This window comes from Bubalus bubalis, chromosome 19 (assembly GCF_019923935.1).
Source record: "Bubalus bubalis isolate 160015118507 breed Murrah chromosome 19, NDDB_SH_1, whole genome shotgun sequence".
Lineage (NCBI taxonomy): Eukaryota > Metazoa > Chordata > Mammalia > Artiodactyla > Bovidae > Bubalus > Bubalus bubalis.
This window is the reverse complement of record NC_059175.1, coordinates 55,173,477-55,189,527: the sequence shown is the minus strand read 5'-3', so window position 1 is coordinate 55,189,527 and position 16,051 is coordinate 55,173,477. Positions and strand designations below refer to the sequence as shown.

General features: G+C 37.1%; 1 long non-coding RNA gene across 1 annotated transcript in view; it reads left to right on the top strand.

Moving 5' to 3' along the window:
- Positions 1–14,296, top strand: part of LOC123330587 — a 218,223-nt gene extending 203,927 nt beyond the window's left edge. The window contains exons 2-3 of the long non-coding RNA XR_006546608.1: positions 12,729–12,839; positions 14,149–14,296. This is a non-coding gene — a long non-coding RNA (uncharacterized LOC123330587). The remainder of the gene's footprint in view (positions 1–12,728; positions 12,840–14,148) is intronic.
- The last annotated feature ends 1,755 nt before the right edge of the window (positions 14,297–16,051 follow it).

The following is a 16,051-nucleotide window of genomic DNA, read 5'->3' as shown; positions in this document are numbered from 1 at the left end:
CTGAGCTGCTCGGATCTGGGAAGGGCACAAAACGCAGGCCCAACCGAGAGTCTGTGCCTCTGAGGACTACCCGAGTGCCTGAACCTGAGCGGCTTGGACCTGGGAAGTGCAGGCAGCCCAGGGCCGGCCATGGATGGTTCCTGGCAAAGCAACCTAGAGCCTGAGCAGCGTGGACAGGGAGGCTACACGCGCCATTAACGGGGGCAGACCCAGTGTGGCTGAGGCACTGCAAGCACATGCCAGCGTTATTTGTTTGCAGCATCCCTCTCTCCCCATAGCGCGACTGAACAAGTGAGTTTTTAAAAAAAAAAAAAAAAAAAAAGTGTCCTCCACCGTCCCCTTTGTGTCAGGGCAGAAACCAGACACTGAAGAGACCAGCAAACAGAAGAAGCTGTAACAGAGGGAACCGCCTTGGAAGCTACAGGCAATAGATTAAAACCCTGTGGTTAGTACCAACTACATAGGAAGGGGCCTATAGATCTTGAGAAATATGTCGGACCAAGGAACTAGCCAAAAATGAACTGAACCCACAATACTCACAACAAAACCAGAGAAAGTCCTAGATATATTTTTATGATCATTCTTTCTTTCTTTTTTTTTTATGTTTTTTTAATTAAAAAATATTTTAAGTAATCTATTATTCCTTTAATTTTCACTTTTATAACCGATTACTTTGCAAAAAAAAAAAAAAAAAAAGAAGACCCTATTTTTTTTAAAGCAAACTTCATATATATTTTTTATAATTTTTTTGACCTTGTTTTTTTTCTTTTTTTCCTTCTTTTCTTTAACATTGTATTTTTGAAATTCCAAACTCTACTCTAGATTTTTAATTTTAGCTTTTTGGTATTTGTTATCAATTTTGTACCTATAGTTTTTTTTTTTTTTATAATTTCTGTGACCTTTTTTATATTTTTTCTTTTTCTCTGTTTCTTTCTCTTCTTCTTTTAAATAACATTGTATATCTGAAATTCCAAACTCTACTCTAGATTTTTAATTTATGCTTTTTGGTATTTGTTATCAATTTTGTACCTGTATTTTCTTTATAATTTATGTGACTTTGTTTGTTCTTGTTTTTTTTTTTTTTCTCACTCTTTCTTTTCTTCTTCTTTTCTTAACATTGTATTTTTGAAATTCCAAACTCTACTCTAGATTTTTAACTTTTGCTTTTTGGTATTAGTTATCAATTTTGTACCTATATTTTCTTTATAATTTTTGCAACCTTGTTTGTTTTTGTTTGTTCATTCTTTCTCTCTTTCTTTTCCTTCTTCTTTTCTTTAACATTGTATTTTTGAAATTCCAAACTCTAGTCTAGATTTTTAATTTTTGCTTTTATGTATTTGTTACCAATTTTGTACCTTTAAGAACCCAATCTTCAGTACCCATTTTTCACTAGGGAGCAAGATTACTGGCTTGACTGCTGTCTCTCCCTTTGGACTCTCCTTTTTCTCCACCAGGTCACCTGTGTCTCCTCCCTAACCCCTCTCTACTCTACCCAACTCTGTGAGTTTCTGTGTGTTTCAGACGGTGGAGAACACTTAGGGAACTGATTACTGGCTGGATCTATCTCCCTCCTTTTCATTCCCCCCTTTTATCCTCCTGGTCACCTCTTTCACCTTCCTCCTTCTTCTCTTCTCTGTATAACTCCATGAACAACTCTGAGTGGTCCAGTTGTGGAGTGCACATAAGGAAGAGATTACTGGCTAGCCCACTCTCTCCTCTACTGATTTCACCTCATCTCATTCGCGTCACCTCTAACTCCCTCCTCCCTCTTCTCTTCTCCATGTAACGCTGTGAACCTCTCTGGGTGACCCTCATGGTAGAGAAATTTTTCACCTTTAATGTAGATGTTTTATCAATGGTGCTGTATAGAAGGAGAAGCTTTGAAACTACTGTAAAAATAAGACCGATAATTGGAAGCAGGAGGCTTAGGTCCAAACCCTGACTCCAGGGAACTCCTGACTCCAAGGAACATTAATTGACAGGAGCTCATCAAATGCCTCCATACCTGCACTGAAACCAAGCACCACACAAGGGCCAACAAGTTTCAGGGCAAGACATACCAAGCAAATTCTCCAGCAACAAGGAACACAGCCCTGAGCTCCAAGATACAGGCAGCCCAAAGTCACCCCAAAAACATAGACATCCCATAACTCATTACTGGACATTTCATTGCACTCCAGAGAGAAGAAATACAGCTCCACCCACCAGAACACCGACACAAGCTTCCCTAACCAAGAAACCTTGACAAGCCACCTGTACAAACTCACACAGAGTGAGGAAATGCCACAATAAAGAGAACTCCACAAACTGCCAGAATACAGAAAGGACACCCCAAACTCAGCAATTTAAACAAGATGAAGAGACAGAGGAATACCCAGCAGATAAAGGAACAGGATAAATGCCCACCAAACCAAACAAAAGAGGAAGAGATAGGGAATCTACCTGATAAAGAATTCCGAATAATGATAGTGAAATTGATCCAAAATCTTGAAATCAAAATGGAATCACAGATAAATAGCCTGGAGACAAGGATTGAGAAGATGCAAGAAAGGTTTAACAAGGACCTAGAAGAAATAAAAGAAAGTCAATATATAATGAATAATGCAATAAATGAAATTCAAAACACTCTGGAGGCAACAAATAGTAGAATAACAGAGGCAGAAGATAGGATTAGTGAATTAGAAGATAGAATGGTAGAAATAAATGAATCAGAGAGGATAAAAGAAATGAAGACAATCTCAGAGACCTCCAGGACAATATTAAACGCTACAACATTCGAATCATAGGAGTCCCAGAAGAAGAAGACAAAAAGAAAGACCATGAGAAAATACTTGAAGAGATAATAGTTGAAAACTTCCCTAAAATGGGGAAGGAAATAATCACCCAAGTCCAAGAAACCCAGAGAGTCCCAAACAGGATAAACCCAAAGCGAAACACCCCAAGACACATATTAATCAAATTAACAAAGATCAAACACAAAGAACAAATATTAAAAGCAGCAAGGGAAAAACAACAAATAACACACAAGGGAATTCTCATAAGGATAACAGCTGATCTTTCAATAGAAACTTTTCAAGCCAGGAGGGAATGGCAAGACATACTTAAAGTGATGAAAGAAAATTACCTACAGCCCAGATTATTGTACCCAGCAAGGATCTCATTCAAGTATGAAGGAGAAATCAAAAGCTTTTCAGACAAGCAAAAGCTGAGAGAATTCAGCACCACCAAACCAGCTCTCCAACAAATACTAAAGGATATTCTCTAGACAGGAAACACAAAAATGGTGTATAAAATCGAACCCAAAACAATAAAGTAAATGGCAACAGGATCATACTTATCAGTAATTACCTTAAGTGTAAATGAGTTGAATGCCCCAACCAAAAGACAAAGACTGGCTGAAAGGATACAAAAACAAGACCCCTACATATGTTGTCTACAAGAGACCCACCTCAAAACAGGGGACACAAACAGACTGAAAGTGAAGGGCTGGAAAAAGATTTTGCATGCAAATAGGGACCAAAAGAAAGCAGGAGTAGCAATACTCATATCAGATAAAGTAAACTTTAAAACAAAGGCTGTGAAAAGAGACAAAGATGGTCACTACATAATGATCAAAGGATCAATCCAAGAAGAAGATATAACAATTATAAATATATATGCACCCAACATGGGAGCGCCACAATATGTAAGACAAATGCTAACAAGTATGAAAGGAGAAATTAACAATAACACAATAATAGTGGGAGACTTTAATACCCCACTCACACCTATGGATAGATCAACTAAACAGAAAATTAACAAGGAAACACAAACTTTAAACGATACAATAGACCAGTTAGACCTAATTGATATCTATAGGACATTTCATCCCAAAACAATGAATTTCACCTTTTTCTCAAGTGCACATGGAACCTTCTCCAGGATAGATCACATCCTGGGCCATAAATCTAGCCTTGGTAAATTCAAAAAAATAGACATCATTCCAAGCATCTTTTCTGACCACAATGCAGTAAGATTAGATCTCAATTACAGGAGAAAAACTATTAAAAGTTCCAACATATGGAGGCTGAACAACACGCTGCTGAATAACCAACAAATCACAGAAGAAATCAAAAAAGAAATCAAAATTTGCATAGAAACGAATGAAAATGAAAACACAACAACCCAAAACCTAAGGGACACTTTAAAAGCAGTCCTAAGGGGAAAGTTCATAGCAATACAGGCATACCTCAAGAAACAAGAAAAAAGTCAAATAAATAACCTAACTCTACACCTAAAGCAACTAGAAAAGGAAGAAATGAAGAACCCCAGGGCTAGTAGAAGGAAAGAAATCTTAAAAATTAGAGCAGAAATAAATGCAAAAGAAACAAAAGAGACCATAGCAAAAATCAACAAAGCCAAAAGCTGGTTCTTTGAAAGGATAAATAAAATTGACAAACCATTAGCCAGACTCATCAAGAAACAAAGGGAGAAAAATCAAATCAATAAAATTAGAAATGAAAATGGAGAGATCACAACAGACAACACAGAAATACAAAGGATCATAAGAGACTACTATCAACAATTATATACCAATAAAATGGACAACGTGGAAGAAATGGACAAATTCTTAGAAAAGTACAACTTTCCAAAACTCGACCAGGAAGAAATAGAAAATCTTAACAGACCCATGACAAGCACGGAACTTGAAACTGTAATCAAAAATCTTTCAGCAAACAAAAGCCCAGGTCCAGACGGCTTCACAGCTGAATTCGACCAAAAATTTAGAGAAGAGCTAACACCTATCCTGCTCAAACTCTTCCAGAAAATTGCAGAGGAAGGTAAACTTCCAAACTCATTCTATGAGGCCACCATCACCCTAATACCAAAACCTGACAAAGATCCCACAAAAAAAGAAAACTACAGGCCAATATCACTGATGAACATAGATGCAAAAATCCTTAACAAAATTCTAGCAATCAGAATCCAACAACACATTAAAAAGATCATACACCATGACCAAGTGGGCTTTATCCCAGGGATGCAAGGATTCTTCAATATCCACAAATCAATCAATGTAATACACCATATTAACAAATTGAAAAATAAAAGCCATATGATTATCTCAATAGATGCAGAGAAAGCCTTTGACAAAATTCAACATCCATTTACGATAAAAACTCTCCAGAAAGCAGGAATAGAAGGAACATTCCTCAACATAATAAAAGCTACATATGACAGACCCACAGCAAACATTATCCTCAATGGTGAAAAATTGAAAGCATTTCCTCTAAAGTCAGGAACGAGACAAGGGTGCCCACTTTCACCATTAGTATTCAACATAGTTTTGGTAGTTTTAGCCATGGCAATCAGAGCAGAAAAAAAAATAAAAGGAATCCAAATTGGAAAAGAAGAAGTAAAACTCTCACTGTTTGCAGATGACATGATCCTCTACATAGAAAACCCTAAAGACTCCACCAGAAAATTACTAGAACTAACCAATGATTATAGTAAAGCTGCAGGATATAAAATCAACACACAGAAATCCCTTGCATTCCTATACACTGATAATGAGAAAACAGAAAGAGAAATTAAGGAAACAATTCCATTCACCATTGCAACGGAAAGAATAAAATACTTAGGAATATATCTACCTAAAGAAACTAAAGACCTATATAGAGAAAACTATAAAACACTGGTGAAAGAAATCAAAGAGGACACTAATAGATGGAGAAATATACCATGTTCATGGATTGGAAGAATCAATATAGTGAAAATGAGTATACTACCCAAAGCAATTTATAGATTGAATGCAATCCCTATCAAGCTCCCAATGGTATTCTTCACAGAGCTAGAACAAATAATTTCACAATTTGTATGGAAATACAAAAAACGTCGAATAGCCAAAGTGATCTTGAGAAAGAAGAATGGAACTGGAGGAATCAACCTACCTGACTTCAGGCTCTATTACAAAGCCACAGTTAAGATATGGTACTGGCACAAAGACAGAAATATAGATCAATGGAACAAAATAGAAAGCCCAGAGATAAATCCACGCACATATGGACACCTTATCTTTGACAAAGGAGGCAAGAATATACAATGGATTAAAGACAATCTCTTTAACAAGTGGTGCTGGGAAAACTGGTCAACCACTTGTAAAAGAATGAAACTAGAACACTTTCTAACACCATACACAAAAATAAACTCAAAATGGATTAAAGATCTCAACGTAAGACCAGAAACTATAGAACTCCTAGAGGAGAACATAGGCAAAACACTCTCCGACATACATCACAGCAGGATCCTCTATGACCCACCTCCCAGAATATTGGAAATAAAAGCACAAATAAACAAATGGGACCTAATTAAACTTAAAAGCTTCTGCACAACAAAGGAAACTATTAGCAAGGTGAAAAGGCAGCCTTCAGAATGGGAGAAAATAATAGTAAATGAAGCAACTGACAAACAACTAATCTCGAGAATATACAAGCAACTCCTACAGCTCAACTCCAGAAAAATAAATGACCCAATCAAAAAATGGGCCCAAGAACTAAATAGACATTTCTCCAAAGAAGACATACAGATGGCTAACAAACACATGAAAAGATGCTCAACATCACTCATTATCAGAGAAATGCAAATCAAAACCACTATGAGGTACCATTTCACTCCAGTCAGAATGGCTGCGATCCAAAAGTCTACAAGTCATAAATGCTGGAGAGGGTGTGGAGAAAAGGGAACCCTCTTACACTGTTGGTGGAAATGCAAACTAGTACAGCCACTATGGAGAACTGTGTGGAGATCCCTTAAAAAACTGGAAATAGAACTGCCTTATGATCCAGCAATCCCACTGCTGGGCATACACACTGAGGAAACCAGAAGGGAAAAAGAGACACGTGTACCCCAATGTTCATCGCAGCACTGTTTATAATAGCCAGGACATGGAAGCAACCTAGATGTCCATCAGCAGATGAATGGATAAGAAAGCTGTGGTACATATACACAATGGAGGATTACTCAGCCATTAAAAAGGATACATTTGAATCAGTTCTAATGAGGTGGATGAAACTGGAGCCTATTATACAGAGTGAAGTAAGCCAGAAAGAAAAACACCAATACAGTATACTAACACATATATATGGAATTTAGAAAGATGGTAACAATAACCCTGTGTACGAGACAGCAAAAGAGACACTGGTGTATAGATCAGTCTTATGGACTCTGTGGGAGAGGGAGAGGGTGGGGAGATTTGGGAGAATGACATTGAAACATGTATAATATCATGTATGAAATGAGTTGCCAGTCCAGGTTCGATGCACGATATTGGATGCCTGGGGCTGGTGCACTGGGACGACCCAGAGGGAGGGTATGGGGAGGGAGGAGGGAGGAGGGTTCAGGATAGGGAACACAGGTATACCTGTGGTGGATTCATTTCGATATTTGGCAAAACTAATACAATAGTGTAAAGTTTAAAAATAAAATTAAAAAAAAAAAAAGCACAAATTTGGGTTCTATTTTTTTCATTCATATTAAGATTTCTAGAGCATCCATTTGATTCTTTCATATGGATGTCTGTTAAAATTGCCATCTTTTGTCCATTTGGTCTGTTTTTCATTGTCTTGCATATATCAATAACAATTATATTAAACTTTTCACTATTCAATATCAAAAAAAGGTCATCTACAAGTCAATTTAAATTATTAATTTTTTAAAACAAAATTATTGGCCACATTATCTTGCACTTTAAAAAGCCAGAACATTTTGATTGTTTTCAAGGTAGTATTTAAAAGAACCATGGAGGGTACCATATAGATTGGGCTAGGTTTATGCTTTTTTGCTCTTTGAGTAATACAACTCTTCTCTCTTCTCTCAGTCCCTCCCCAGCTATGGCCATCAAGATTTTGACTGAAAGTTTGGCTGGTCTCTTTCTTCTCAGCCCTGAATGTCTGAAGAAGAGTTGCTTCTGCTCTATTGCGGGTTATTGGTTGGGTTCTTTAGTCTTCCTTCCCAGCTTGCTTCAAATGATAGTTTACATATTAACAGGATATTAGTTACACATTTATGGTGGGCTTTTACCTTCTGTACAACATTTCTCCTACACATTGTGGGATTTGAGGTATTTCTCCCTTTTAAAAACTTTTCATTTCTCCTAGTCTCCTACTTTCCTGAGAGATACCACGTGCTCTATAGAGAAAACTGGCTATTCCTTTAGAGTTCTTTTAGTTTCTAATGTGTCATTTAAGCCCCATGCAATAAGCTATAGTCTGTTTCTCCTTTCCTCTGTTAAAGGCTGTCTGCCAGGCTAAGCTTTATCCTCACCACTTGGGTACCACAGTGGTTAAGGCTACAAGGCATGAAAACAGCCTGTGGACATAATCTAACTTATGAATGGCTCTTCTGTATCTGGAATTCTAGTTTTACTCTTCTTGTCTCCACAAATCTCTGGCTTTTGTAAAAAATGATTTTGCAAAATATATCTATTTCTTTTTAATAACTGCACCAGGTTTTTTGTTACTTACTATGTGTTACTTATAAATGAAACTCTTTCTTCTTTCCACATTTTTGTAATTATCATATTTACTTTGTTTTTTGTATTTATGTGTTAGTAATTCTATTTCTTTTATATTTTGAATGCTCTAGAAATTATATATGAAATGAGCTCATATAATATTATACTTTTTTGTTCAATATAATGTTAATGAATAAAGTTCATGTTTACACATAGTTGTAGTTTATTCATTTTTATTGCTATTCATGATTCCATTCTATCAATATGCCAAAATTATTTTACATATCCTGTTGATAATGGAAATATAGAGAATTCCAGAATTAGTTAGTATGGTATTCCAAATCAGTGATACTTGTTTCTATCTTGTTGCTTTGCTATAAACTATTTTCTTTCCTAAGTTTACCTTATCATCTCAAGTGATTTCTTATGCTCCAGCCATTACCTCTACATTCTGGACATCAGGAAAGATAAAAGGAAGAAGACAAGCACACTCTTTTACAAACTTCATATCATTTATATTTACTCTAAATGGCCAGAACTTAGTCATTTGGTTATATCCAGGTACATGAAAGAGCAGGATAAACATTTTTCATTTTAGGGAGTTGTATTTTTAGCTAAAATTGGAGCCCACTATTAAAAAGGATAGCTGTAAGTTGACAACTATTAGTCTGCCTCAATAGTAATAAGTAGTCTATAACCACATTTCTATGTATTATATATAGCCAGCCAGTTTGCGTTTTCTACCACACCACACACCAAGCCGCTTCAGTCATGTCTGACTCTTTGTAACCCTGTGCACTGCAGCTCACATTTACAAAAAAATTTTGGTATTCAAAATTGAGAAACTACTGTGCCCATATTGATTATTTGAACACATATATTTACTAAAGTATAAGTAGTGCATGTGTTTTATTTAGACATACTTTTTTTTTTTATTGTTGATATGTGCTATGGATTGAATGTTTGTATTCCTCTTAAATTCATATGTTAAAATCCTAACACCCAATGTGATAGAATTTGGAGGTGGGGTTTTATGGAGGTCATTAGCCCTCATCAATGGGATTAATGTCTTTATGAATGAGACCCTAGGAAGCCCCCTGTCGCTTCCACCATGTGAGGACACAATGAGAAGACAGTCATGTGTGCACCGGGGATAGAGCCCTCACCAGACCCTGAATCTGTGGGTGCCTTTATCTCAGGCTTCCCAGCCTCCAGAAGTGTGGGAAATACTTATTTGTTGTTTGTAAGTTACCCTATGGTATTTTTGTTACAGCAGCCTGAATGTTCCAAGACAATAAAATATGCTATTTTTGAAGACTATTCTTGTAATTTGTTGTTGTTCAGTCTCTCAGTTGTGTCCAACTCTTTGAAACCCCATGGACTGCAGCATAACAGGCTTCCATGTCCTTGTAATGGTTATAATATATAAATGTGCTATTAATATTAGCTGTTTTTTCCAGTAGTTATGTACAGATATGAGAATTGAACCATAAAGAAGGCTGAGCACTGAAGAATAGATGCTTTTGTATTGTGGGGCTGGAGAAGACTCCTGAGAGTCACTTAGATACTAAGGAGATTAAAATAGTCAGTCCTAAAGGAAATCAACCCTGAATATTCATTGGAGGACTGATGCTGAAGCTGAAGCCTCAATACTTTGGCCCCCTTATGCGAAGAGTGGACTCATTGGATAAAACTCTGATGCTGGAAAAGATTGAAGGCAAAAGGAGAAGGGGCAGCAGAAGATGAGATGGTTATAGAGCATCACCAACTCAGTGGACATGAACTTGGGCAAAATCCAGAAGATGATGAGGGACAGGGAAACCTGGTGTGTTGCAGGCCATGGGGTCACAAAGAGTAGGACACGACTGAGTGACTGAACACACACACATTAACATTAACATTATAGCATGTAAAGCTAGAGTAAACGCTGAAGAAACAAAGTGATGAGAAGTCTCAATGTTTATTTTCCATCAATAATATCTGATATTGAAAAAAATTGGGTACTATGAAATAAACAGAATAACCATATACATGATTTACAGACATTTAAAGATATAAACATATTTTGATTCTGAGTAATAAGGGTATCTCCTTTTCTAAGAAAAGAAAAACAAAACCTAGTAGTACTAATTATATGTATTTAGTCAACTCAGTCATGTCCAAACTCTTTGTGACCCACCAGGATGGTAGCCTACCAGGCTTCTTTTTCCATAGGGATTCTCTAGGCAGGAATACTCGAGTGGGTTGCCATGCCCTCCCCCAGGGGATCTTCCCAATCCAGAGATCTAGGGATCTAACCCAGCTCTCCTGCATTGCAGGAGGATTTTTTTACCGTCTGGGCCACCAGGGAAGCCCTAATTATATACTACATGTTAAATCATAACTTGAGCTTCTTGACAGTTTGATTTCCCTAAGATGTCAATTACTATAAATTCATAGTGTTTATAGTCTGTTCTTTTGTGCAGAATAAATATGTTTGGTATAACTGTCTTTTTGATAATTATGGTCATGAAAGATTGAGTTAGCTTCTGGGTATTTAAAATTCTGTGAATACATAAGAATTAAAAAAAATTATCTCTGCATCCCTCAGAGTATCGTAGCATTAATATATGGTATGTGTTTCAAAGAAATAAAGAAGATACAACCAAACAAATATTTGAATATGGATGTGTGCATGTATGCTCCGTCATGTCCGTCTCTCTGTGACCCCATGGACTATAACTCCCCAGGCTCCTTTGTCCATGGAATTTTCCAGGTGAGAATACTGGAGTGGGTTGCCATTTTCTACTCCAGTGATCAACCTTACTTCTCTTGCATTGCCTGCATTGGTGGGCAGATTCTTTTTACCACTGTGTTAACTGGTAAGCTCATTTGAATTATATTTGTGATTATGTGAAACTTTCAAGGACTATTGCAGACCAGGTACAACATTTTATTACTAGAATATAGAAACAGCTGGATCTAGGTAGCAATGTGAACCTCTTAGGATTATAAGGATGTTAAGAAGTGAGGTAAACATTTATCTTTTAATTGCTTTCCTTTTCTAGCAATTTGGACAGAAAGTAAGAACTCAAGCAAGACAAGCAAAGTTGATTATTTCAGCTCTGTTAAAAGACATGTATTGTGGAATGGATCTGCTCTTCCTGAGTGTGAACTTATAACAGTTCTCATTTCTTCTATGTATTTGGTGGTTTGAAATTTTAAGTGACTTCCTTCTGGAAGGATATAAAAATGGGGGCCATATTACAGAAAAATGAGGAATGAGAAAAATCTGCCCCAAATAATTGATTAAAACATAAAAATGAACTGAGAATTTGATGTCCAATAGGAACACATTTTTGGAAAAAGAGAAACATGAGGTCTGCTGTAAAGAGAGTTAATGCCTTAACAAGACTGGTGTTGACTATGTGTCAGGCCCTCTTCTGACTATTGTACATGATTAGTCAGTTTCATTCTTATTAATATGAAGAGTTACATGTCTCCATAACTCTATTTTACAGATGAGGAAGCTGAGTCAAAGAGAGGTAACTTGCTCAAAGTCACACGAAGAGTATATGGTAGATCCAGTAGAACAAAGATCCTCACTCTAGAAGCTCCAGACTCTGTTTCTTTACTGCTTTCATGCAATGGACCAAAAGTAAAGATTAACTTTCCAGGTGTCAGAATTTTTGAACTTTCAAAATAAATAAAGGAACCAACAAAGGAAAAGTAGAGGGAATAGAAACAACAAAGACAGAACATCATTGCACTGGGAGTGTAAGTGATTTTGCCTCCCACAGGATCAAAATATTATTCAGGAATCCACATCTAAAGATTAAATTGATGTCTAGATTTGGAAAGAGATCATGGACCTCATTCTGTCACTGAGCTTTGACAAACCAAACATAATTCAGAGTAATTTGTCAATATGAGTAGTGAGCTGTTCACACAGAGATGGTATAATAGCTGACTGGAGGTTTTTTTTTTTTTTAATTTTATTTTATTTTTAAAATTTACATAATTGTATTAGTTTTGCCAAATATCCAAATGAATCTGCCACAGGTATACATGTGTTCCCCATCCTGAACCCTCCTCCCTCCTCCCTCCCCATTCCATCCCTCTGGGTCGTCCCAGTGCACCAGCCCCAAGCATCCAGTATCGTGCATCGAACCTGGACTGGCAACTCGTTTCATACATGATATTTTACATGTTTCAATGCCATTCTCCCAAATCTTCCCGCCCTCTCCCTCTCTCTCAGAGTCCATAAGACTGTTCTATACATCAGTGTCTCTTTTGCTGAGCTGACTGGAGTTTTGAGAATTCAAAAGATCTTCTGGGAAGCCATCTAATAAGGGCAACTGGGAAAAAGGTAACAGTAGACAAGTATGTTTCTCTGTAAACATCTACTGTTAGGAGAAGGCTATGAGTCATACAGTGGAAAATTATGTGGTCTTTGGAATTTTAAAGTCATAATTTCTTCTTCTGAATAGTGTCTTCAGTACTTTTTATTTTCTGTAACATCAAAGACACAAGTTGTTGGAGTCTGTTTTTATTTCCCATAAAATCAGGACAAGAGTATCAACTTGATAGTGCTGTTTCAACTTTTACACAGCATGCTGTATATAATAAAGTTTGGGCATGGTGTCTGACTCTATATTATTAATATTTCCTGATTGCCTTCAAAATTGTTTCTAAAATTTTAGCTTACAAAGACTATTTTTGATATTTATGTCCTGACTCACTGTAACCATTATTGTTGTTGTTTACTCACTAAGTCGTGTGTGACTCTTTTGCAACCCTGTGGACTGTAGCCTGCCAGGCTTCTATGCATGGAATTTTCAGGCAAGAACACTGGAATGTGTTGCCATTTCCTTCTCCAGGGGATCTTCCTGACTCAGGGATCAAAACAGTGCCTCCTACCTTGGCAAATGGATTCATTACCAATGAAAGCCAGAGAAGCCCACAGTAACCATTAATGAAGCTTATAAAGGAAGAGGAAAAAAAAAGGATTTTAGAGTCCATTTTGCTGACAGCACGGGCTAAGATGTTCTAACCCCAAGTATTTAAGGAAGAGTCAGGGCAGGTGGTTGATTTAATCAGAGTGTAAGCATCCTTCAGGATATATTCCTTGGCCTTGGTCACATGGATGGAGAGAGCCTTCCAGAATCACATCATGGCACAGTCCATTGGACAGGATAACTTTGATGTAACTGTTGCTCTTATTTCATGATCCAGAACTAAGTCACAAACTGGAAGAGCAAGGCTAGTATAGGGTGTCTAGAGAGACTTAAGCTCAGGAAAAACTCGACATTTAAAATCCAGTGTTGTAAATGCTATGATAAATGGATGAACATATTGCAAAGGGGAGCTGAGATAAAGGAGCAACTAAGTCAGCATTTTGAAGTAAGGAATATTTTTCCCCAGTCCTCATAAGGTTGACAAGCTACACACAGACTTTCCTATTGATTCTTTGTGAAGTGTACTTTCCTGGGTGAATTTTAAGATATGTGTTGTTTTTCTAATATTTTAAAATCTTATTCCCTAAATTTTGGTATTTTCCCAGAGTTTGCTCTTGGGCATAGAGCACTGAAGTTGTCATAATGGTAGACTGTGTTACGTCATTTAATTAAGTGGCTCTTACGTGAATATACTACTTCCTTCATTTCTTCATTTTTTAGATGGCAGTTAAATATAAGCAGATGTTTTAAATCAATATAGCTGAAAATTGGAAAGAGGGAAGGGCGTTGAAGTCAGTAAAATCAAACCCTGGGAGGAACACCCCATTACCATTAAAATGAAGGAGCTGAATCGAGGAGACAGAGAAATCAGGAAAGAAAATGTGACACTAAAAGTGGGCCATGAGGTGTTCTCAGATGGAGTATTGCTGGACCTGTGTTCACTTAAATAACCATTCTAATGGGAAAGACTTTCTAAAGTCCTCCCTTCAAACATCAGAGTTCTTGCATCACAGCGTCCACTTGACCCAAGCATGGCTAAAAAGCACTGCTGCTGCTGCTGCTAAGTCGCTTCAGTCGTGCCCGACTCTGTGCGACCCCATAGACAGCAGCCCACCAGGCTCTGCCATCCCTGGGATTCTGCAGGCATGAACACTGGAGTGGGCTGCCATTTCCTTCTCCATTGCGTGAAAGTGAAAAGTGAAAGTGAAGTTGCTCAGTCGTGTCTGACCCTTCACGATCCCATGGACTGCAGCCTACCAGGCTCCTCCATCCATGGGGTTTTCCAGGCAAGAGTACTGGAGTGGCTTGCCATTGCCTTCTCCACTAAGACTGCTAAATTAATAAAAGGTATTACTTCTTTTCCTATTGAACTGTTCAAGGTGTTTTGTGTGTCTTGAATCCTAACTTCACTAAGAAATCATCAGTAACACATTTAAGAAACATTCATTGATACTAAGTATAGCTTTAAAAAAAAAAAAGCTAGCTGTGGAGATGGAAAGATGCTCAACGTCTGTCAGAGCAGACAAAACCATGGAAATCAATTTTTAGGATGGTTACTGTAGTAATGGAGGCATATGTAAGTGAGACATAAAGTTACAGAGCGGTGGTTTGCATTCTGTGGATTGTAATTTAAACACTCAGATGCTTTTTGTGGAAAGGGCAAAAGAATGGATGTCTGGGCTCTTCACCCTTTCTGTCCCCTCTTACACAGCCTCTTTCCACTGGTTCAACCAGTGTAGATTGTGCTTTTAATGGTTTATACCTTCAAATTCTACTTTCAGTTTGTTTACAGAAAGAATACAATAGCCAAAAAAATAAAGACCCTGTTGTTTCAAGATACACATCTAAGAGAAGTCACTGATTCTGCCTGAATGTTACGGATATAGATTATGAAAAGTTTCCTTGGGTAATTCTATATTTTAATATTTATTGCAAAATATATTGAATGAGTAAATATAAATAAAAATACTATACTAAGCCCCAATGTATCTACTACCTCACTCCTAAAGGAAATCAGTCATGAATATTCATTGGAAGGACTAGCTGAAGCTGAAACTCCAATACTTTGGCCACCTGATGCGAAGAACTGACTCATTGGAAAAGATCCTGATGCTGGGAAAGATTGAAGTCAGGAGGAGAAGGGGATGGCAGAGGATGAGATGATTGGATGGCATTACTGACTCAATAGACATGAGTTTGAACAAGGTCTGGGAGTTGGTGATGGACAGGGAAGCCTGGTGTTCAGTGGTCCATGGGGTTGCAAAGAGCCGGACATGATTGAGCAACTGAACTGAATCTATTTTAAAAGAGAAAATTCCACAATTATGGACAGAGACTCTTTTTAGATTTTACTCCATCCTTCCTCCCAGAGGTGATTCTTAAACTAAATTTGGAGATTATCATACCATTGTGTACATTCTCACAATATACTATATAGTTTGACTAAATTTAAACTTTATATAGTTTATACCATTTTTTTTTTGTCTGTATCTTGCTGTTTTTATTTAGTTTATTTTATGGGATCCATCCATGTTGATAAAAATAGCTTTATTTTATTCATTTGCAGTATTGAATACTACTTCATTTTTTGAAACTAATAAAACATAATTAACTGTCACATTGA